General features: G+C 41.7%; 1 protein-coding gene across 2 annotated transcripts in view; it reads right to left on the bottom strand.

The window, feature by feature from the left end:
* Nucleotides 1–25,841, bottom strand: part of NACC2 (NACC family member 2) — a 436,512-nt gene that overhangs the window by 262,777 nt on the left and 147,894 nt on the right. The window contains exon 2 of one of the 2 annotated variants that reach the window (XM_085613434.1): nt 10,107–10,151. The exons of the other annotated variant lie outside the window; for it this stretch is intronic. The gene's annotated coding sequence lies outside the window, so the exon portion shown is untranslated. The remainder of the gene's footprint in view (nt 1–10,106; nt 10,152–25,841) is intronic. 2 annotated transcript variants of the gene reach the window in all.

Below are 25,841 nucleotides of genomic sequence, written 5' to 3'. Positions count from 1 at the left end.
GTAAATAGCTGTCGAGTCGCCTTGTGCGGAGTGGAGGAGAGTAGTGTGTTGTGGGATGGAGTGGAGTGGCATAGAGTGATGTGGCATAGAGTAGAATAGAGTAAAGCAGAGTGGAGTTGAGAGTGGAGGGGAGTAGAGTACAGTTGCTTAGAATAGTACAGTGTAACTAACTAAAGTGACAATAGAGACCAAATATAGGGAGAAAGCAGCATAAATAAGAAGCTGTATGCCTGGTAAAAAATGGGAAAACCCATTGCACGACCAGGAATTATACCAAAACGCTTATAAATAAATAAAAAGAGCATTGCAAAAAGATGAGGAAGAACAAAGACCAGGAAGAACGCATGCACGTGGCATGCTGTGGGAGGGTCGTAAGCCCACTGAATTGTAAACAACAAGTATCACAGTGCATGCGCGGTTTATTCAAGACTTAAAGAGTGCACGATAACCCAAGCTATTAAAGCTTGACCATATTACTAGTATATGAACGTAAACAGTGCTCCAGCACAAAGACGAACTTCTGTTAACCACTGAACAAATACAACCTTTCTACCATTTAACTTCAACATATTTGTTAATTTTGTGGGTAGTTTATCCAATGTTTGGAACATTTTTCCCTGAAAAGTAAATGAATTGATCTTATGCGTGCTTTTGCATTTCAACAGATTACATTACATTGGAAAAAAATGCCCAATATCTTGTTAAAGGATGGTGGTACAGTAAGTGCGTTATTAAAGACTTGATAGACTACAGGTAACTCCCATTCCCTTAGGTACAGATAGAGAGTCTCTTTGCTCAACATTAACAACTGTTCTTAACAATATCCTAACTAATTGTTATACATCTCTGTAATTATTTTACCTATCAATTATACTCACACTTCTGGGTTAAATTTGTTTTGTTAGGAATAAAGATTATATATTTTAGCCAACAAGATTTAGACTTGGTTTCATTTTTAATTATCATACCATTTCCTCTTTTTCCTCTTCTTACTTACTTTTGACTTCTTATTTTCCTCTTATGTTAAACTATTTTTTTTAAATGCTTGCCTTCTGATGTTAGGTTACATTTTATATGTCAGAGAAACATTACTACCATTTTATTGGTACATCGAAACAGGTAAAGCAGGAAGAAAATATATAAATGCAAATAAAAGATACACTGTCAGACAAAAATGCAATGCAAAAAACGAATGAATTAGTGCAGAAGTTAAAAAATGGTCTCACATTTATAATGGACGGTAGCTATGATGTAGAGATCAGAGGTCTGTTTCAGCCGGCAGTGCAGTGACCGAGAAAGCTCTATCCCGGAATGTCATGGTATTTGACTACAGAATGTCCGATTAGAGGATTTTGCTGTTAAAGTGGGGTGGAAAAATAAATTATGCGACAAGCAATACCTAAGGCTTTGAAAATGATTCCATTTGTGATCGGTAGCCAATGTAAAGGTCTAAGTATCTGGGAGGTGTGATTTCAATGCCTCACTCGGGTCAGAAGTCAGGCAGTAGCATTCTAGGCCTCCTGGAGCCACTGACGCAGTTTATGCAATACATTTATGGGAGCATTACCAAAATAAAAACAACTGAATACATCTCATAATAACTGCGATATGAATATCTGAATCTATCTATGATAGAATATATTTAAACATTTGAGCTGCCAGAAGCTGGTGGTTTTAGAGAGCTGGGTTTCTGCGAAAAGATTTGTATCATGAAGGATCCCGAGATTGCGTATCACCTAGTCCATGAATTCTGGTCAAAGATTAAGGTACTATTCATTAACATATTTTAGAATCAGCAACAAGTTCTTACTGTTGGTGATAAAGTCTGTTAATTCATCAGTAATTACGTCTTTGATAATTGTTAAAGACTTAGAAGCCCTCCACAGGGAGGGAGGACTTTGCTGGAATATGTCAGGGTTAGGACATAAGGGAGCAGAAAGGAACTGTTCACTTCTGCACACTTTGAGACTACGCAAGATCTCATGATTTCAGTTCTTGGGGTGAACAAGTCTGAGTTGATTGCAAAATGATTTATTTTCCTTATTAGGGAAATTTGGTACCTGCATAGAATAATAATAATCAATTTCAGCTACACTAATCTGTTTTTTGTACACAGAAAGAGAGAATAGATAGGAATGGCTAGTGTTTTGAACACATCTCAATCTCCAATGTCTTTCAGCTCTTTGAATCTCCAATTTAAATGCTGCTAAACTAGGATTAAACCATAGATTGTGTTTTAAAGGAAGGTTAATGGCCGATTTTGAAGGTTTGTGTTGGGGGGGGGGGGGGGGGGGGGGAGTATAAAAGAAAACTTGTCACATGATTAAAGTCCTCAAGAGCTTCTTCGACATCTTGACTAGGATCACTGAAAAAAAGGAAATAGCAATGGTCAAGGCTTCTGAGGCATTCAGAGATCGCCTGCAAATTTGGTTAATAAGATCTTCTTTAAAACTTTTTTTATTTGGTTTGGATACTGTCAGAATGAGGGGGAATTCCAAGTCGTCTGAGCAAGCTAAGGAAATAGGTAGATCATCTCTCCAGATAATGGAAGGGGAGGCCAAAATGGCATCATGGCGGCATCCTAATTTGTGTGTGACCGATTTATTTATTATGTTAGGATTGTAAATTTCCAAATCTTTAAGGATGTTGACGGCAGGATCCTGCTTTTGTTCTGGCCAAAAGTTGAAATTCCCAGTAATTGGGATATGTATGTTATTTAAAAAGAAAATTGTCAATATCCTCCAAGAGGAGGGAACCATCACTAGCCTTTGTTTGAGGAGAGGTGATAAAGTAAGACGTTTACTTTCATGGAACATTTTAAATTCTCAGGCTAGTTAATCACAGGAAAAGGAGTTCTAAGAAGTCAGTTTCTTTAAAATGAGCAGAGAATCGCTATGTCTCCCTCTGGTTTATCTGATGTGACAGTGTAAGTCCTAGGAAGAAGTCTGCCTTTTAGGTAATAAAAATAGTAATTTCGCCGAAGTCAATGAGACAACAAAAGGCAAGATCGCAAAACTCACAGAGACCAACTATCTTAAGGCAAGGTTTGTGAGCGGAGTAAACACTGCAGTGCATAGCTTTGAGCTGGTAATTTAGACATGCATAACCTTTGGCAAAGAACAGTAAGAATGGACTTTGTACAATGGCACTTAATGAAGTAAATTATCTATTGTTAGTGAAGTTTGGGGTTTCTCTGATGGGAATAATGTGGGGAAGAACACTCTTAGTGGGTGTAGGTGCCAGAACAGGCCTAGCAATGAAAAAAAGGCAGCATGGCCGTCAGTTCATGCGCAGATGGGAACAGACACACGTGTCTTAGTTGCTGCATAGCAAGCGCAGTGGTAGCACACCAACCTTCACATAGGCTTTAAGACATGGCACAACCCACAGTCTAGTATGCCCACTAGGGAGACTCAATCCCTCACCCAAGATGGCAGGGAATAAAAAAGAAAACTACCTGCTTCTCAAAAAGTATTGCCAACCAGCCACAAAAACAAGATCACAAACACACACACACGCAATAAGATGAAAAAGCCCTAGCAATCCTCAAGTTCACTCACACCAGCCACAAAAAGGGGGAGTGTGTGCAATAGCCGGGGGGGGGGGCGTCAGCTCCCTGTTGAATGTGTACATGTTCTTGTATCGATATATTGCACGGTAATCTGGTCAGGTTTCACTTGCGTGATATTACAGATCATTTATACTGCTTTTTATTTTTTGGCAAAAAGTCTTTTATTGCCTGTCATTAGTAACTATAAAGAAAGCTTTTAAACTTGGGGAGGGGGTGGGGGACATTCCCATTTAAATTTCATGACTTGAGGTTACACTAATATAGAGACGGTATAATCTGTTTGTTGTCAATAGCCATGTCCACGTGACCACATGACAGCGGAAGTAGAAAAGAAGTTCTGAAAATAATGTGAAGAACATTTTCAGAGGGATGACGCCAGAAGCATTGCACGTCGGTAAGTTCCCTAGCGGGAGGAAGCGGATCTCAAACATACAGGAGATTTCACGTCAGTTAAAAAGTGTCGATTTCTCAACCCGACCAAAAAGTTACCAGCTAGCCATACTCGACCGACCTCCTTTTACAAGTGTAAGTGCTAGTTACTATATCCATGCTCTAGTTTGCACCACCTCTTAAGGACATCGCAAATCAGATTTGAATGAGCAAATGACAAGCAGTAGCTACCTCCCCTAGCTTAGTCATGAACATTACTTTAAGCACACCTAATGCAGACTGCACAAATGAAACCCCTGCATCTCATTCCGGACCACTGCAGGTCGTTCTGGTTGTGGTGGCCGAGCAGCAATGGACGCCAATGTTATCTGCGCCAGTTTTTCACCACGCTCAATTATGAGACGAACACAAGTAGTTTTTAGTGGGCGAGAAGTGTGAGCTCAAATCAGTAAGGATGCATGCCAAAATTCCTTGTCTGCCGTAGTTCCCATATTGCTTAGCATATACTTAAAACTATCACAAAATGGGACATCTAGCAGAAATATAATTTGCAGAGGGGTGTTTTTCCTCCTAATCCTGCTGATGTGTCTGAAGGACCCTACTGACCCAAGATTCAACACTTATTTTAGCAACATCAACAAATAAACCAGGCAATGTCAAATGGAGGGGCATGGAAATAATTAAAAGAAAGGTTCATTTGGCAATCTCCAATGGAAAGAAATGAACAAAGGACGACTTTCCATACATTAGTGGGCTGGACGAGTAGAAATTGTAAAGATAAACACTTTAGATTTATTGTCGAAAGAGGAGCATGCAGGGTAAACTCCCATCCCGCTGCAAGGTTTTCCAAGAACGACATTGCGTGACGTTTGAGCTAAAGGCCCGATTTATATCTTGGTGGACAGGGAACTCGACCTCAGCAGCGATGGAGTTCCTTTCGCGCCAAGACTATGGTATGTCCGAACAATTTAAATTTGGGCAGACCACAGTTGGACGATGGTGGAGACTACTTTGTCTCTGCAGTAGTCAAATGCCTCCAACGGATCGACAGAGTAAGAGGCATCAGAAGATTTAGCTATATGTTTCCAAATAATTTAGATGGGCAGACATATAGCCAATTTACAATGCCATTCATCGCCAGGGAAAAGCTTGCGGTAAGAGGCACGGAAAACTTCAATGCCCCCTTCGCCATGGGCAGAAAGTTCTATGGCAGGGGTGGGGAGTTTTACCACCGCCCCCAAACCCCCCCCTCCCCCAAAAACCAAAATCCTGCTTTAAGATTTTCTTTTCGGGAGAAAAAAAAATCTTTGATATCTTGTTCCATCATGTTTAATGGAGTCGTATGGCAGTTACAACACATTGGTAGGAACCTCCATCATCGTGGTTCCTGTCAATGCTTGAAATATCTGCTAGGCCAGCAGACATTTCAAAATTTGGCTGACAGCACCTTCGTCAAGGCAACGGAGTAATTTACTCAGTCGCCAGAACAGCGGTTGTGAGGCTAAAGTGTGAATAAAGCTCCCCGATTTCACTGATTTTTACAGATAAATGAAGACAAAAAAAATTGTTTTCCTGTCTGCACTTCTTTTAAATGTGGATAAAAACAGAAATTGGATTCGTTCTGTCACTCATGACTGCTTGACAAATAGCCGGGCAGATCGACCGGTATGGGGTTAAAAAAAAGAAAGACATTTTAGTATAGAGGCTTCAACAACAGAAGTTATACACAACCTTGATAATATGTTCATGTTTTCATATACTTGCATTCATTTAATGGTATGAACACCCACAGATGATAAAACGTATCATTCGTTCAAGCATGAACATATTTATCGATTACATAAATGTGGAAATAGACTACATTCAACTTCATTCAACTTCATGTTTCACAAATCCCAAAATAAATATGGATTTGTACAGATAGCATTAGCCAACCTTAATATGGATACAAACGTAAATGTCAACAACAAAAATACCATAATCTGGGAGCCTTAACTGTACACTACCAACCCACTTCCTCTATTAATGCAAGGTTTTGGGTGGGGGGACATTCGCCAGTAACCCCATTTAATTTTCCAATGTAAGAATTATTAATGTCATCTTTATTTTGCCACCTGCAATGTCTTTCTTTCATTCATAATAGAACCCTTTCGTTATAGATTTTATTTCTCAGTTTCATGAATAAACATTCGTATCTTTTATAGCATGAACTATGCCTTGCGGAGCAGCGGATCACTGCAATACATCAAACACATCCAATACACACCAATGATCAAATGTTAACTTTCCCTTCAGACTAGAGGCAGAAGTTGGAAACCTTCACATAGCAGACTCCACAGAGACTTCATGCACATTAAAAAGCATGCGCACAAGGACAGCCATTGGTGATCCATAGCATTTTTAGGCATTATGCAAGACCTATCCAGAAGGTAAATTCATACAATGGTGGTCATTTTCCATGAAAGAAATCACCCTTCCAAGCATCTAGTCTATGAATTCCATCAACTATTTTAAAGCATCGAGAAGCATCCAGTGTGGCCACCATGTCACAAAAAAACATAAAATCTATTAGCACAAGAAGTAACGCCCACTTTCCCGTCCATATCATTTAGCATGCAGAGTACATCAGAGGGGATCAGACATGTCATTTTTAAGAAAATGATCTGGTTTGAAGCCATGCAAAAAGGGAAGTGTTGCCCAAGTTACGTGTCTATTTAATCACAATAGGCAATACAGATAAAAACTACCAAGAACATTGTTCAATCCGGGAGGTCACAAGCAGACTGTTCCATCTTGAATATCAGACGAAAACTGTTCCCTCCTGAAGGTCCTACAAAAAACAGTTCTGTTTTGACGGTCACAGGACTGTTTCATCAAGACGGTCACAAAAAGACTATTCCATACAGACGAGGCAGCCACTATCAAAGGTTGTTTTGAGGAGCTGTCTAGTTAGAAACCGTTTGTCAGACTAGGCTTGGTCGTGGTGGATCAGATATAGATCTCCCCGGTGTATCCGGTAGGTAAAATGAGACCGCTTATATGCAAGGGAAGTAACATTTAGTGTCCTATTTCTCACATGTAATTGCACAGGGTTGGAAATGCAATATAAAACATTGAAGTTTCAAAAGTGCAACTCCATTTAAGACTCAAAACAAAAATAAGATATTCCTTACACCGCAGTCTATAACAACTTTCTAAAACGGTCGAAAGAAGTTTCTATCCTAAAGATAAAAAGAAGATTGCTCCATCCTGAAGGTCACAGGAAGGCCCCTCCTTGGACATCACAAGAGAACTGCTCCATCCTGAAGGTCACAGGAAGGCCCCTTCTTGCACATCACAAGAGGACTGCTCCATCCTGAAGGTCACAGGAAGGCCCCTCCTTGCACATCACAAGAGGACTGCTCCATCCTGAAGGTCACAGGAAGGCCCCTCCTTGGACATCACAAGAGGACTGCTCCATCCTGAAGGTCACAGGAAGGCCCCTCCTTGGACATCACAAGAGGACTGCTACATCCTGGAGGTCACAGGAAGGCCCCTCCTTGGACATCACAAGAGGACTGCTCCATCCTGGAGGTCATAAGAAACTGTTCCATTTTGACGGTCACAGAAAATACTCTTCCATGTGGCAGCACCCAAAATGGTTGAGGAGATATTTTTGAGGAGTTTGTTAGACAACAGTCAGAAGGAGCAGGCTTAATAACAGAGATCTGTTCCTGGTCATATTTAGAGAATCTGGTCAGAAAGGTAATCTGAAGGCAAAATGGGTCCCATTGTAAGCAAGCAAAGTAGTCTTTAAGGGCCGGATTCTGAAAGGTATTGGGGTACCTCTGTTCCACTTCGGTAGACAAATACCTTTCTTTCGAAGTGCAAGTCTGCTTTACTAATTCACAGAATGTAACCTGTCAATCTCCTCACGGAGGCAGGTTTGTGGGTCCTTCAGGATGGGGACACGTGCAAAAGGTGCTCTTACAGCAACATATTCACACGTTTGTAAGGTTTGTGAGTATTTACGAAAACGTTGACTGGTTTCAGGAGGTAAACTACACAAAGATATGTAATACATGCAAAAGGAAAGAGGTGATCCATTTTCAGGGTGGGAATGACCAGGGGAAAATGCCAAACATTTCCGAAGGGGTTGTGCCAGGGAGAAAGATGATAAATTGAAACCGAGCGTGAGGAATCCACAGGAGAGTATAGGAATCCGTAGCCTTCGCAGGTCACCAGAAGCAATACTGGAATGGATTGTGAATCACTCAAAGTCATAAATTTGCTACAAAAACACGGGTACGCCTAGCTGTGTAACTTTACCCATGTGTGTGTGAATCAGGCCCAAAGAGAAATCTGCTTCATCACTTTTCAACGTAGTAGAAAGGGAAGCAAGACAATACTCTTGTCACCCATCCCATATTTATGTCTTTTTATGGCAGTGCCGTTGGGTGGTGGCGTGTTCATCCTTAATGAATCTGGTGATTTTAAAGTTCTATGTGTTAAAAGAAAAAAAATGTGCCCCAACTTCTTGTCCCTGCAGAAGTAACTCATTTAGATGGAGCCTGTTGAAGGCAGCATGGAAACAGAGGAGAATACTGCAGATGTTCTTTTATCGTATTCCCCAAAAACCTATGCGTACTCTATTTAAGAGCCCAAAACAAAATTTCATTCCTAATATCCTACATTTAAAAACAGAAATTTAAAATAATAAAATTGGATCTCGACACTAGAGTTATAACAAAAAAAGATGCATCTTCGCCCCTCCTCTGTGCTCCTACATCCTCGTCTTTCAAACGTATTTCATTATTCCGAGATGGAGCACGCGAATGCTCCGATAATAGCTGGCGAAAGAGAGACTGTAGAATAGAAAGTCAGTGGTAAGAGGGAATCTGTTTACAATTAGTGTGGCTGGTCGTTGTCTGGTTTCAGTGATGCGTAATCTAGTCTGGCTCTCCACCCTTCCCGCCCGCACCCACCACCACCAAATTGGCACTGGAAAATGCAGAAGCAAAAGTGATTTGTCAGAGGCTTAGTTCTTCAGCTCTTCATATAATCTTTTATGGGTCCTCCTGGCCAGCTTGCCATTGTGAAACTTAGGAAACTCTCCAGCGCAACCATCTTATACTTGGGAGGTCGCCAATGAAAACTCTGAGGTTCAGCCTTTGACAAACACAACTATTCCTCATCAGAACTGTTGCTAAGATTGGAAAGATTGTTTAAATAGGAAGAAAAGCTAATGGCAGCATTTCACATGTCGAAAATTCCTTTTCATTAATTAAAAATGAACTTTTATCTGGCATATTTGTGGATTCCCAGACACCGCTCTAGCGGCATGTTGGAGACCTTAACATCTGCAACAACATAATATAAAAACTTTTTTTTTCCTAATCAGGAAGTAGAAGCAGCTTCACAATACCCCGAGTCACTGTAATTCCACAATTCAGCAACATTTTCTGCATAGTTCTAGGTTTGCCAAGCTTGACACATAATTCCTCACCAGCGGAGTAATTTGGCGACAACAACAATAAACTGTGTTTTTGCTCAAAGGATAAAAATGTATTTAAAAAACTTTGCACACGAATGAAACATAGTTCCAAACAGTTTGTGAGTGCGTGGGTCTGCTTCACCTGTTAACTGTGGTACTGAGGTAGTAAATTCTGCCCTAATCGTATTATTGTTCCCCAAATGATTGTGTTGTCAAAGGTGTATTTACTTTACGAGAGCTCTAGGGGTTAAGAAACATTAGAACCACTCGGTTTGTCTAAGGTCTTCAATTACTTCTTATTGTGACACTTAAGTAAAAGAAATGTACTGTCTAAACAATTATGCAGGGCGGTGGCTTCTTGTTACAAAGAGGTGCTGGAGTACAGAGAATTTTAGTCTGGAGGCAGGAAGGACAAATATAAAATGACATTCTAATGCATTTCTGCGAATCAAATTCATGAACTGTTGACTAACATTTTAATAGTATTCTGCAGAATTTGTAGCTACTGGAGCACCGGGATCACCTTTGTATCATCCATGTGCATTAAAATGTCCCGAAAGCTGGTGAAGGAATAATCTCTCCGAGTCCACTTGAAGTCTAAAACATGTTTATTGAATAAAAATAGGTAAAATTAAAGTGATACTGCTACTTGGAGACAGAGCTTCTACTCACCAAGGTGCCCAGGTTTCTATTCTCCTGAGAAGAACAAAAGGGGACCTTGAAAAGAAAAAGAAAAGGCAGGGGCCTCAGACACTGAGCAAGCTTGAGAATCCTCCAATTGTTAAAATGCATACATGTTATACATGCATACATAGATATATATACACACACACACACACATATACATACACACATATATTCATTCATTCCTTCTGCAAAACAAATGTACATATTAATGATAGTTACATTATTCTATGTTTTTAACATGTATATAAGTGACTGCATGAATAACTATCTTTACATAACTATCTACAATTGCTTCACTGTTTAATTACACATATATATATATACACATATTATATATACACACAAATAATTTTAAGTACAACACTAGAAAGCCAGAGTTTATTTAATGTATCTTCAATCTACATATATTTACTTACTTTATGAATCTATATACCTTCCATGTACGTATGGAGGATCTATATATATATATATATATATATATCACCTCCACTCGCCTCACTCTTCCCTTCGTTGGAAAACAAACGAGCGCAGACCCAATCTTATTCGTGCAGTTTATTTAATAGCCATTCTCCGCCATTACGCGTTTCGGGCGATCCCGCCCTTGATCACATGACAACACTTTGGCTGATGACCGCTCTTTTTAAAGTGCAAGTGCTGGTGCAACAATTAATGGACATAGAAAACATACATTTCCTTCAACGTTTTACAGGTATATACCCCGCCAAACCTAATAACCACATAATGTCAATGTGTTGTCTTGATAGTATTTTTCACATAATATGAAATAACTCATAGGTATTATCATAACTTGATAATTGCATAAATGCTTGAAATTTGCTTCACTATATGTCCATTACAAATTATTAAACAAAATGTGACAGTGCCCTCACCTCAACAATTTAAAGTGCAATATAATTTATTAATTAACGACTAAATTCATTCAAGGAAAACTAGCTAATGACCTTAGGAGATTACCATTTTCTATTCTGACCTGATTCTGGCATAATACTGATCCAAAAAACCAGATCTAAACAGAAAGCAAAGTTGTATCAATAAATATAAAATACATTAAAGGTTTTGGATGATACGTACTGATGATTGAATTGAACTATTTCTAGGAGATCCGACAGAAACCATGAAACACTTAATAGAAGCATATAATATGCTTTCTATATGATTTCTAAAAACATTCCTAAAAACTGATTTTGTATTCAATAAATAACCATATACATCATCCTAAAATATTACCTAAAATATTCATGTTCAAAAACAAACTATGGTGATGAAGACTCCCACCTAACCATCCAAGGAGGACCGAAGTGAAACAAAGAGGCACCACCATATACATATAATCAATTCGTCCCTGTGGACTGTCATTCACAGCGTGAGATTAAAATAGACATTTCCCCTCCATTACACTTTCTTATTTCAGCTTACATCCTATTGTGAGCATTTTTCAAACTTTCACAAAAACGTATAAAGGTCTTCACTGTTATTGAGCCCCATCGGGTATTTAGAATCCAGCCGTAAAATGTATGTTGTTTCTAATTTCCTTAGCTTGGATTCCCTATCCCCTCCTCTTTTTTGTGGGGTAACCGTATCAATAACAAAATACTGCAAGAATTTTGGATCACTGTTGTGAGTGCTTTTAAAGTGTCTTGCGACCGGGTAACTTTCATCATTGTTATTTATCGCTCTCAGGTGTTGCAGGATTCTTTTATGCACCGGTAATTTCGTGCTCCCTACGTATCTCAAGTTACATTTACAGGTGAGCACATAGACAGCAAATTCGGTCTTACATGTGAGATAATGTTGAATATCACACGATTTAAAACCAAATGCTGGAACATAGTTCTTGGTATTAGTTGCATATTTACAAGCTTTGCAAGATGCACATTTAAAGAATCCCTTTCTCATTGTTAACCAGGAGCCTTTGTTGCCTGTTTCCAAATTACTTCTGACTAAAGCCATGCCCATACTATTAGTCTTTCTAAAGGCAACTGAGGGACTACTTGATAATAGTTCTCCAATTACAGGGTCATCCTTCACAATAGGCCAACTTTTTCTTACAATATTCCTGATCTGTTTCTCCTGTCGTGAAAATCCTAAAATCAAGCGAATAGGTTCCTGCTCTTTTTTCGAGTCCAATAAAGTCTCTTTCTTTTTTAACAGATCCTGTCTTGCCAATGATCTAGATTTAATAATGGCAGACTCTATGATCTCTGTATTGTAGCCTCTATTTAGGAATCTCGCCCGGCTTTCGCCTCGTTTGATTGTACATTCTTTATCCTCACTACATATGCGTCTGATCCTGAGCATCTCCCCGTAGAGGATGCTCTTAATTAGGTGTGGAGGATGGGCACTCGAGGCGTGTAATAATGTATTGCCCGCTGTGGGTTTCCTATAGAGGGTAGTGGAGATCTTATTGTTGATTATCTTGATTTCCACGTCAAGAAATGTGACCTTTTCCTTGCTGATGTGTGAAGTGAATTTTAAGTTGAGTGTGTTATCATTCAACAATGAAATGAAATCGGTGGCGCTATCAACATCACCCTCCCACACTATAAAAAGGTCATCAATATAGCGGAGCCAGGAGATTACTTTCTCATTAAATACTTGTTCATGTTGTTGCATGAGGATCAGCTCCTCCCACCAGCCCATAAACAAACAGGCATAGCTGGGAGAGAAGCTGGCCCCCATGGCCACTCCCTGTATTTGTTGGTACATAATACCATTGAATAAGAACAGATTATTTTCAAGGCAAAATAGAAGCATTTTTACCAACATCTTATTGTGCAGAAAGAATTCAATTGGTCTATTCATCAAGAAAAATTCTATAGCTTTGATACCATCATTGTTTCTGATACAGGTATAAAGTGAAGACACATCTAGTGCAATCATTAAATAAGAAGGTTTCCACCTAATATGTTGCACTTTCCTTAAAAAGTCACTTGTGTCCTGTACAAATGAATTCAAACTTTTCACAAAGTCCTGCAGAAAAAAATCTATGTATCTTGACAAATTTTCCAAAAGGCCATCACACGCAGAAATAATAGGACGTCCCGGGGGTTTCTTCATATCTTTATGTAATTTTGGTATAAAATAGATAACGGGGATGGTAGCATTTTCCTTTTTAAGATATTTAAATTCATCCCAACTCAGTAAACCCGTGCTTCTCCATGCCACAAGCTGGGAAAAGAGCGTCTCTTGTGTAATTTTGAATTTGGTCGGTGCTACTTTTCTATAGCATTCTATGTTATTTAATTGGCTGTGTGCCTCTTCAAGATACTCCTTCAGTGGCCACAGCACCAAATTGCCTCCTTTGTCTGAGTTGCGTATGATGATCTCCTGATTTTCTTTTAATTTTTTGATGAGTTGCCAATATTTTCTCTCATGGTTGGAAAACTTCTTTTTGCTTATTTCATTGGTTGCAATGTTGAGCCTTTTGATTTGCGCCACTATCTGTTCGTTGAAAACGTCTATTGAATCTCTCGCCATGACAGGTACAAATTTAGACTTGGGGCGGAACGGAGTCCAAGGTTTTATATCCGTCCCTGGGATCTGTGACGTTTGCATATTAGTTGTCATATTTTCACATTGAGCTTGTCCATTCACGATGTTGTCACCTCTTTCCAAACTCCGCGTAGCCTCAAAAAGTTCATAATCGGAGCCTCTCAGCCCATGCATTTCTGATACCATGACCGGGCCCCCCGATTGCTCTGGTCTTTCTTGGTTCCCTCGCTGATGATGGTATTTCTGTAATTTCAGCTTACGAATGAACTTATAAATATCTGCGCGGGTTTGGGTATAGTTAAAATTAGATTCGGGGCAATAGGAAAGTCCCAATGATAGAAGTTGTCGTTCTGCAGCCGAGAGATCAATACCTGCCAGATTTACAATGGTATTGGAATGCTCAGAGGATGAAGGATCAGTGCATAGGTTTGCCGGCAGTAGGTCCCCTACCGTCGTGCCCTGCCCCTCCCACGCCTTCTGACGTTTTCGCTTTGCTTGCCTACGCTCCCTTCTTCGTTTGGTTGCCCTACTTTTTCAGTTGCCTGGGTGCGTGGCCGCAATGTTTCCCTCTATATATATATATTTATTATCTACTGGCGGTCGCCAGTAGATAGTTATAGTTACAACCTAGTTTCCATAGGAAATCTCAAAATTCTATTTTGAATAACTTTGGCGCCGGTTGACGAATCCTCGCGAAATTTTCAAAACTAATGGGGCGCTCCGTTTAGCTCCTACCCTGAAAGTCTCGGGGTGATTCGTCAAGCTGGGGCCGAGAAAAAAGGCGGGTCCCAAAACGCGTTTTCCCCATGCATTTTTCCATAGGACCTTTAGACACAGCTACAGCCAGTACGGCTGAACAGAATTACTTGAAATTTGGCAAAGAGGTAGTCCTCAGGTCAGGCATGTGCCTTTTGCATATATGGTGTAAATCCGTTCAGTAGTTCCTGAGAAAATCAAAAGTAAAATCATATACACATCTGGGCGGAGCCTAACCACACATCTCATTGTGAGATCTGATTGGCTGTCAGCACTTCATCCAAGAAGTGTTGGCAGCCATCTTGGGACCAATATACATGATAGCACCTCATTAAAAAGCATTGCAGTTAATAGAAGGTTTTAAGACGTTAGTTACATTATAAATCATTTGTTGATGGTACCATACTCATTTTAGGAATTGTAGTATGTTCTAAGGTGATTTTACCATGTGAAAAAGACTTCTGCTGGGATATCATGAATCATGTTTGAGAGAAAACTATTTTCACATGCTTTTCCCACAGAGGTTTGGAAGGTGATCTATAAGCTAAACTGAGAGCATATTTTCTGTAAATTCACATTATCTTTCTCAGTCATGTGAGAATGAAGTCTGACATTCTCAGTAAAACATGTACATCCAACAAGGGCAGAGACTGTCAGTTGATTCCTTTGTGTTCTACTGCAGCTTCCCAGAGTGTTTCAAAGAACAACTAGAGCGCTAACAGTCTTACTTATGACAAAGGTATGGCACACCTGAAGCCATCTTGATTGGAATAAAGTGGTAACATTTAAAACATTTAATTTAAAAAGGAACAAAATGAGAGGGTTCATTTTGCCATAGAATGTATGATTAGTGCTGCAGAAAGAAAAATTAGGGCACATTTTGAGTGACTTCTCAAATCCTCTTCTATTTCATTAAAGAATTCTGACATGCAGACTGAAACATGCACTTTCAATACCAGCAGCAGACTTCCCTGGTGAGCAGTAGCTTTACTACAGTGATCTAATGGGCAACTAGAGTGCTAACATTCTGAATTTATGGCAAATGTGTGACACATCTGAATGCCTTCTTCATTGAATCAAAGTAAAAAACTGACAGTATGCCTACTGAGGAGACTGCAGTAAATGAGGAAATTAGGAAACTTCATAACAAGTCTCCCAAGATGGCCACCAGAGACAAAAGAGCCCAAATGTAGCACAAATTTCACCGAGATGTAGCCCAAGTATAGCCCAATGACAGAAATCCCAGAGTGTTTTAACCCCTTGCATGCCCGCCCCTTTCCCCGCCCAGTGCCGCGCCTTCCATTAGCGGGCGGAGTTCATGACGAGCTGGACTCGTCATGGGCACAGCGCCACCGCAGCCCATGACGAGTCCAGCTCGTCATGGGCACTGAAGGGGTTAAAGAACAACTAGAGCGCTAACAGTCTTACTTATGACAAAGGTATGGAACACCTGCAGCCATCTTGATTGAAATAAAGTGGTAACATTTAAAACATTTAATTTGCAAAGGAACAAAATGAGGGGGTTCATTTTGCCATAGAAATTATGACTAGTGCTGCAGAAAGAAAACTTAGGGCACATTTTGACTTCTCAAATCCTCTTTTATTTCATTAAAAAGTTCTGACATGCAGACTGAAACATGCACTTTGAATACCAGCAACAGACTTCCCTGGTGAGCAGTAGCTTTACTACAGTGATCTAATGAGAAACTAGAGTGCTACCATTCAGAATTTATGGCAAATGTGTCACATCTGAATGCCTTCTTGATGGAACCAAAGTAAACAAGCATTGAAAATGCAATAGGTCTCGCCCTCGTTTAAGTTAAAGCAATTCTGTTTGTAATTAGGTGGCTTTTTAGCTTTGCTTTTATTAGTGTTTTTCAAAATGTCATATAAATAACATGCATATCTGTATATGTATTCATGCATTTATATTTGTATTTATATAGATATGCAGATTATATATATGTTTATATATGTATGTATATACATATATATACACATACATATATATAAATGCATATATGTGCATATGTGTGCGTGTAGAGAGGTAGAGGTAGAGACGTAGAGGTAGAGGTGTAGAGGTAGAGGTGTAGAGGTAGAGGTGGAGAGGTAGAGAGGTAGAGGTAGAGAGGTAGAGGTAGAGGTAGAGAGTAGTAGAGAGAGAGGTAGAGAAAGGTAGAGAGGTAGAGAGTAGAGGATGAGTAATAGAGAGTAGAGAGAGTAGTAGAGAGTGAGTAGGAGAGAGTAGTAGTGAGTAGTAGAGAGAGAGTAGAAGAGAGTAGTAGCAAGTGAGAAGTAGAGAGTAGTAGAGAGTGAGTAGTGGAGACTGAGTAGCAGAGAGAGAGTAGTAGAGAATGAGTAGTAGAGACTGAGTAGTAGAGAATGAGTAGTAGAGAATGAGTAGTAGAGAGAGAGTAGTAGAGAGAGAGTAGTAGAGAGAGAGTAGTAGAGAGAGAGTAGTAGAGAGAGAGTAGTAGAGAGAGAGTAGTAGAGAGAGAGTAGTAGAGAGAGAGTAGTAGAGAGAGAGTAGTAGAGAGAGTAGTAGAGAGAGTAGTAGAGAGAGAGTAGTAGAGAGAGAGTAGTAGAGAGAGAGTAGTAGAGAGAGAGTAGTAGAGAGAGAGTAGTAGAGAGAGTGAGTAGTAGAGAGTAGTAGAGAGAGTGAGTAGTAGAGAGTAGTAGAGAGTAGTGGAGTAGTAAGTAGTGGAGTAGTAGAGAGTGATTAGTAGAGAGTAGTGGAGTAGTAGAGTGAGTAGTAGAGAGTGAGTAGTAGAGTGTGAGTAGTAGAGTGAGTAGTAGAGTGAGTAGTAGAGTGAGTAGTAGAGTGAGTAGTAGAGTGAGTAGTAGAGCGTGTAGTAGAGCGTGTAGTAGAGAGCGTGTAGTAGAGAGCGTGTAGTAGAGAGCGTGTAGTAGAGAGCGTGTAGTAGAGAGCGTGTAGTAGAGAGCGTGTAGTAGAGAGCGTGTAGTAGAGAGCGTGTAGTAGAGAGAGTAGTAGAGAGAGAGTAGTAGAGTAGTAGAGAGAGAGTAGTAGAGGGTGAGTAGTAGAGAGTGAGTAGTAGAGAGTGAGTAGTAGAGAGTGAGTAGTAGAGAGTAGTAGAGTAGTAGAAAGTGAGTAGTAGAGAGTGAGTAGTAGAGAGTAGTAGAAAGTGAGTAGTAGAGAGTAGTAGAGTGAGTAGTAGAGAGAGTAGTAGAGAGAGAGAGTAGTAGAGAGTGAGTGGTAGAGAGTAGTAGAGTGAGTAGTAGAGTGAGTAGTAGAGAGAGTAGTTGAGAGTGAGTAGTAAAAGTCTAAATCCTTCCCTCTTCTATCCCTCCACTATACTTTTCAATCCAAATAACAGAATAACATGCCCACCTCTCAAATTAATTCCCTATTTCACTATACTAATTCACCACTAATCATTTATGGGTTCCAGAGTAGTGTGCTACTCGCCAAAAAAAGAGCTTCAACACTTAATCAAGGGTAGCAGGCGCTATATAAATGCAAAACATTTTCCTCTTCCATCCCTCCGCTATCCTTCTGAATCCAAATAACTGACTAACATGTCCACCACTCAAATTACTTTCATATTTCACCAAACTAATTCACCACTATTCCTTTATGGGTTCAGGAGTAGTGTGCTACTTGCCGAAAAAGCGATTGGACACCTCGTCACGGGGGAGTAAGCGCTATATAAACGCAATTACAATACGCGTAGTGCCAAGCATGGAAAGAAGACAGAGTATTTCAGAGGCAAGATAACTCTAGCATAACTTTTGTACACTTATGTAATACTAATGTAGTACATAGGTATACAAAATGTCTGACGGTTACTCCATAATGGAGGTTAGCAAATGGGCAGGATTTACTTTCAGTCACCATGCAACATACTTTGGTCCTCCACTACGGCATAATTCCAGTGGCTATGAAAACACCAAATACTGCTCCAATGACAGATGACTGGAGGAGAGGAAGGCCGAGGTGGAGCTAGAGACATAGGCAAGCTTTCATTTCCGCAATAGAACACATAGTAGGCCAAATAATTGCATTTTTACATTGTTGCATGGGAAAAGATAGTGGCTCAATAAAACATATACACATTCCTTTTTTTTGTATGTGGAAGTGTATTTGGTAAACCGCCTTCACAATGTGGGCTGAGCCAAGCGGAACAATGGTTGCTTAAACCACGCAGATGCCTTAACCACGCATATGTGTGGTTACGGCACCCAGCGGGCTAGATGAGTGGATGGGCGGAGAAAGTAAAAGGAAGGATAGGGAGAGAAAGCTCCGGGACACGGCCTGGTAAGTGGGGTGTTAGCGCTCAGGGCGGGAGGGCAGTTTTAGGTCTCAGGCTAGGGAGCAATTTTAGGGCTCAGGGCGGGGGGGGAAGGGGTTGGTCAGGGCAGTTTTAAAGGCTTGGGCCGGGTTTTAGGGTTCATGGCAGCGGGGAGTGGCAATTTTCAGGGGGAGTGGCAATTTTAGTGCTCAGGTCAGCGGGCTGGGATTGGGGTTTTTAGGCAGGGGCAGAGTGTTAGGGCCAGGGTGAGGGCCTCCTCACACTGTGCCCCCACACTCGATCCCCCTGTAGTTTTATTGGCTGGGACAAGGGTGGATTGCAGGACTGGGGTATTGGGTGTTAGGGCACAGGATGTGGAGGGGCACTGGGTTGTATCCCTTTAGCAACCATGCCTTTACAACAAAATTTGTTATACAAGCATGCGTAGTAAAGATGCAGTCGTGTCTGATCAAGTTGTTTAGGCATTCGTGGTTTTATCATACAACAACAAAAAAAAAGTGTCTGCATTGACCACAATATACGAGATAAAACCATTTCATATACTGCGCAAAGACCACCCAGAGTACTTTGCACATCCCACACTAGCAGAGCAACTGCAGACCCATAGGCATTTTCTCAATACGAGCATAAGTGCAGTCTATCCACATTTTGAGAACTTGAGATGAATGACCATGTTACTCCGTAAGTGAGGACATGTCGTAAAGTGTGTGATGCTGTAGCCGCTTCAAAGTGGAATAGCTCGCCTCCCGACTGCACAAAACAAGTAATGCTTGGAGGTGCATGAATTAGTTGGTTAATTATCATGGGTGCATTCCATTCCCATTGTGTTTTGCTGGTCTATGCGATTAAAGGCGACAATCTTACATATGCTAATCAGTCTGGGTCCCACCATGAAAAGACCAGTCTGGCCAAGACAGTGAGGCTATACACTCTCTAAAAGGGAACACAAGCAAGTCCAGGGATGCTGAAGCCTTATTTGGTCCGACAAATGAGGTGTAGCTTGAGTTCTTAAGATGAAGTAAGGTCACGATCCGGGTATAGCACGGTTCTACCTCTACAGACCACCATCTATCAATGTGCGAATCAGCCTCAGCCCTGCCGCAAAGGGGTCAGCTTAACCTAATCTGCCCACCACCACTTCTCCGAACACAAGTAACCCCAGATGCACTCAGCCGCCCCTCCCATGCAACATGACAGTATTAAAGAGGGGGGGGGGGGGGGAGGAATATCTCATCAGCTATCAGACACGATAGGCCACTTAACTACATGGTGATGCACAGAGAGGAGCTGAAAGCGTCCACCAAAGTCATTTTTAGATTGTGTTGCATCAAGGAAATAAGGAGTTCATTTCATTCCATGCTACTTTCCTACAAAAAGTGCATGTTTTTGTAAATTTAGGTTAAAGGACACTGAACATACAACTAGCCACGTTTTCTTTGTAGGTATTGCTGCGTTTTTCGCTCAGTGATCAGCTCTTGCAAAGGCCTCAGTGTTGTCTCATGAGAAAGACTCCGGCCACGGGCTTCCTGCTGATGGGAAGGTTTTCTTGACTATTTAGCGAACAGGAACACGTCTGAAATCGGAATAGTTGAAGATGTGGAAGTTAAAACCAGTGATGGAGTAATCGGAGCTGCTGGCCTGTGCATAAAGGGCCCATTCACAAAGGCAATTTGGAGTACATAAAAGGCATGCCTTTGTGAAATGGCACCAAAACATCTCAAATGTAAATACTCCTAAGCAACTAGAACAAGGAGAAAGGACAGAGTCCTCTTTGCACTTTACCCCTCCTTTCGCCCTTTTCCACTATTTTCATAGCTTTTTCTTCCTTCATCTAACTCCATATTCTGACGCTCTCTCCCTCTGTCCTGCCCAGGGTCAAGTCTGAAGACTAAAATAAGTTCAGAGTACCTAGTACAAAAAATTGAAAATTAGAAGTGCGGGTACTCATTATAAAGAGTGACCGTTTGCTCCAGAAAAGTGTGGGTACTCTCTCATTAAATGCATTCCAAGGGTGCTGCGAAGAGCAAGTGCTTTCCTTCCCAAGTTAAAGAAGTGCCTGCCCACTTAAAGCATTCAATGTCTCTCCGGAACAAACCATAGCGAACTCAAAGCTGTTCGCATGTAAACTCCAAGTCAGAGTCCCCTCTCAAGATATTTAATGCCCCTCCAGGGGGCACTTGAGCGAATGCTGTTAATTTAGCGTCCATCACGGAAAAGCAAGCTACATTAGACCAGACTAACACGCCGTAAACCTAATCAAGCGGCTCGGAATATTCCAGCCTCCGCGAACATAAGCGCCAAGCTCTTGGGCGAGAAGATAAATCAACGTTAGAAAAACACGCACTTCAAGCGCACTATCAGGCGAGGGAGAAGAGAGGAGACATAACGCATCGGCCTACAGTTCAGCGTAAGAAAAACACGCACTTCAAGCTGCACTATCAGGCGAAAGAGAATAGAGGACATAACGCATCGACCTGCAGTTCAGGTAAGAAAAACACGCACTTCAAGCTGCACTATCAGGCGAGAGAGAAGAGAGGAGACATAACGCATCGGCCTACAGTTCAGCGTAAGAAAAACATGCACTTCAAGCTGCACTATCAGGCGAAAGAGAATAGAGGACATAACGCATAGACCTGCAGTTCAGCGTAAGAAAAACACGCACTTCAAGCTGCACTATCAGGCGAAAGAGAATAGAGGACATAACGCATCGACCTGCAGTTCAGCGTAAGAAAAACACGCACTTCAAGCTGCACTATCAGGCGAAAGAGAATAGAGGAGACATAACGCGTCGGCCTACAGTTCAGCGTAAGAAAAACACGCACTTCAAGCTGCACTATCAGGCGAAAGAGAATAGAGGACATAACGCATCGACCTGCAGTTCAGCGTAAGAAAAACACGCACTTCAAGCTGCACTATCAGGCGAAAGAGAATAGAGGAGACATAACGCGTCGGCCTACAGTTCAGCGTAAGAAAAACACGCACTTCAAGCTGCACTATCAGGCTATAGACAATAGAGGACATAACGCATAGACCTGCAGTTCAGCGTAAGAAAAACACGCACTTCAAGCTGCACTATCAGGCGAAAGAGAATAGAGGACATAACGCATCGACCTACAGTTCACCCTCTGCCGCAGAAGGCTAAGAGTGCAGCAACAGTTCTACACTGTCGCTGCGCATCTACTCATTTCACAAAGGGGCTATTCATCAATTACTTAGACAGGCATGGATTCAAATTGTTATCAACAGAGACAAATAAAAAAAAAGGCACCATGTAAAGAAGCTTCTAAGTACACCTCCGTATTCTTGGGCGCCCGGGACATTTAACTAGGTTTTTGAGTTTCCTGTTAAATGAAAACTAAAATGACCTGTGTTTTTCTGAACACTGGGGGTTATGGATCTGCGCATTTAGTAGTAAGAGACCGGATGGGTGGAGGAACAAGATGTACCCGAGGGATTAAAGCGCACTTAACCAGGCTCAAGGGGTGACCCTAGGACTGCTAATGAGTGGATTTAAACTACAGTTCTTAAGCAAAAACACACCCTGGGCAAACAGTTGCTGCAGACATACGGTGTATTTTACACACCTGATGAACACGCCGATTTAAAACAAGCATTGGCAAAGCCGATAGGTCTTACTTATGAGAGCGGTATGGGCTTCGACAACGTGTTTAAACCATTATGTACATCAGTGTGGCTGCTGTTCAGCATCACTAAAAGTTGGTGGGATAAAGTGGGGTGGTATAGATTGGGGTGGAGTGGAGTGAGGTAAAGTGGGGTGGGGTAGAGTGGTGAGGGGTAGATTGGGGCAAACTAGGGCAGAATGGATGGGGTAGACTGTAATAGCGTAGTTTGGTTGGGGTAGAGTAGACTGGAGTGGGATGAAGTGAGGTGGAGTGGGCTAGATTGGACTGGAGTGGAGTAGAGTAGATTTGAGTGCCATGTGGTAGATTGGAGTGGGCTGGATAGAGTAGAGTAGAACAGTGTGGTAGATTGGGGTAGAATGGAGTGGGTGAATTGGATTTGAGTAGATTGGGGTAAAGAGAAGTTGGATAGATTGGAGTGGAGTCAAGAGAGGAGGGAGATAAGAGTGGGGACAAGTGGAGTAGGGTAAATTAGGGTGGAGTGGGGTGGGGTCGATTGGGTGAATTAGAGTAGGGTAGACTTGAGTAGATTTTATTAGAGTGTGGTAGATTGGAGTAGAGTGGGAGGGATGGAGTGGAGTAGATAGGGGTACATTCGGGAGCGGTAGATTAGAGCAGGGTGGATTGGGGTGGCGAGGGGGTAGATTTGAGTAGAGTGTGGGAAATTGGAGTGGTATGGAGTGGGGTAATTTGGAGTGGAGTGGAGTGAATTAAGGTGGGGTAGAGTGGGGCGGATTATGGTAAAGTAGATTGGTGAAGTGGTGTAGAGTGCAGTGGGGTTGATTGCAGTGAGATAGACTGGACTGAGATAAATAGGAGTGAGGTAGATTGGAAAGGAGTAGTTTGGAGTGGGGTAGTTTGGAGTGGGGTAGATTAGAGTGGTGTTGTGTAAAGTGGTGTGGGGTAGATTTGGATCGTGTATGTAGAGTGGAGAAGATTGGAGTGGAGTAGTTTGGGGTAGATTGGTAGCGAGAAATGGAGTGTGGTATAGTGGGGTGGAGTGAGATGGATAGATTAGAGTGTAGCCGAGATTAGAGTGAAGTGAGAGATTGGGGAGAGTGAAGTGGGGTAGATAGGAGTGGAGTAGATTGGGGTAGATTAGAGTGGATTAGAGTAGGGTAGATAGGAAATAAGTGGGGTAGATTGGTGTGGGATAATTTGTAGTGAGGTAGTTTGGGGTGGGGTGTAGTAGGGTAGATTGGAGTGGAGTAGATGAGGGTAGATTGGGGCAGGGCAGACTGGGATGGGGTAGATTGGGTAGGGGTAGATTTGAGTGGAGTGTGGTAGTAAATTTGGGTGAAGTGTAGTGTGGCAGAGTGGATTGGAGTGGGGTAGATTGGAGTTTGATAGATTGGAGTGCAGTGGGGTAGACTTTGGTAGATTGGAGTGGGGTAGAGTGTGCTATTTGGAGTGGGGTAGATTGCAGTGTGGTGGAGTGGGGTGGGGTGCATCAGAGTGGAGAGGAGTTGGATAGACTGCAGTGGAGTGAGGTACATTGTACTGGGGAAGAGTGGGGTAGTTTGGAGTGCAGTTTGGTAGGATGGAGTGCAGTGGGCGGGATTGGGGTAGATTGGAGTGTATTGGGTTGGAGTGGGATAGACTGGAGTAGATTGAAGCAGTATGGGGTGGATTTGAATTATGTGGTGCAGTAGATTGGGTTGGAGTGAGGTACAGTTTATTAGGTTAGATTTAGTAGGGTGGGGTAGATTGGAGTGTAGTTGGGCAGAGTGGACTAGGATGGAATGGAGTGCGGTTGATTGGGTTGGATTGAGTGTAGTGGGGTAGAGTGAAGTAGACTGGAGTGAAGTAGACTGGATCGTAAAGGAGTGGACTGGGATCAACTGGAGTGGGGTAGTTTGGGGTGGGGTAGATTGGGGTACATTGGAGTGGGATGAGCGGAGGGGTGTGCGCAGAGTGGTGTGTTGTGAAGTGAGTGATGTATATTAAAGTAGCGTGGATTAGAGTAGCGTGTCATAGGGTGTCTTAGAGTGGAGTGGCATGTCGTAGAGTGGAGTGGCATGTCGTAGAGTGGAGTGGCATGTCGTGGAGTGGCATGTCGTAGAGTGGAGTGGCATGTCGTAGAGTGGAGTGGCATGTCGTAGAGTGGAGTGGCATGTCGTAGAGTGGCATGTCGTGGAGTGGCATGTCGTGGAGTGGCATGTCGTAGAGTGGAGTGGCATGTCGTAGAGTGGAGTGGCATGTCGTAGAGTGGAGTGGCATGTCGTAGAGTGGAGTGGCATGTCGTAGAGTGGAGTGGCATGTCGTAGAGTGGAGTGGCATGTCGTAGAGTGGAGTGGCATGTCGTAGAGTGGAGTGGCATGTCGTAGAGTGGAGTGGCATGTCGTAGAGTGGAGTGGCATGTCGTAGAGGAATACAGTAGTCTGGCCTAGTGTGGTGTATAGATGGTGTGGTAACACTGTCATTACAGACAACACATTAATTGAAATGACCACTACATTTGTAAACCGAAATACAGTTTTACTACAGTCAAACAATGTGTGGAAATGGCATCACTCAGTGTATTGATGTTTTCCATTTGTACCAATTCTGATCTATTCTGAAACATCAGCACATTTCATTTTTGTTTTGCTGTGTTCTAGAAAAAAAAAACATCCTACACTCTCTCCTCTTAGGTGAATGTCAGCAGTATTGTCACATACATTCTCTCACTTTGAAGTTAGAGAAAGAAAAGTAAACACCAAGCTCCCTTGGAAGAGAGAGTTTGACTTTTGACCTATGGCTTTAAATGCACAGCAAATGTGACCAGATAAGAACAAGATTTAAAGGCCTGTTTGCAGAAAGTGAGTTTGTGGAAGAATATAGTAAACAAGGTTTGGGAAATGGGAGAGACTAACTCAAGTTAGACAGACTAAAGCTAATAAAGCCAGCAAATAGAAAGCACGAAAATGAGTTACAAACTACAATGCTATTGGTAAGCAACGGCGGAACATATTCCTAGGTCAGAATTCTGAATGTCCCCAAGAGGTCTTTAGCAAAGCAGACAACTGCTCTGTCTGGTAGGCTTGGACTTAAAAAAAAAAAAAATGGGGAGTAACTTGCCCAAATATTTTTGCACCTACTTTGTGTGTAGTGCTAATAAATAGTTAACATTCGGAGAGGTCAGTCACGGTTTGCTAAAAGATGGCTGTTACTGTCTGGGCAAAAAACAAGCACAGTCACAACTCGCAGTCAGCCACAAGTGTGCGCTAAAGTTACCATTTGCACGTTTATAGCCCTACCGCTCAGGTCTGCATGTCTCTGGAAGCTACAGGACTCCTCCCTGGACCTTGCCACATTGTACCTCCCCTGTGTAGCAATGGCACGATTAATGTAAACAGCACATATATAGAGGAATTAGACAAGCCGTTGTGACTGGGAGCGTGGCTGCTAAGATGCAGCTGACGCCACAAAATGCTACTTTTACAAGATGGAGTCTTATTTTTCAATAGTAAACGAAAAAACTAAAATATATTCAATTAAGGAGACATACACCTATCAATATTAAGATAAGTTAACGTTCCTCTCCTCTAGATATGGTG

This window comes from Triturus cristatus, chromosome 1_2 (genome assembly GCF_964204655.1).
Source record: "Triturus cristatus chromosome 1_2, aTriCri1.1, whole genome shotgun sequence".
NCBI lineage: Eukaryota > Metazoa > Chordata > Amphibia > Caudata > Salamandridae > Triturus > Triturus cristatus.
The sequence above is the reverse complement of the archived record's forward strand: the minus strand, read 5'-3'. Positions and strand labels throughout refer to the sequence as shown.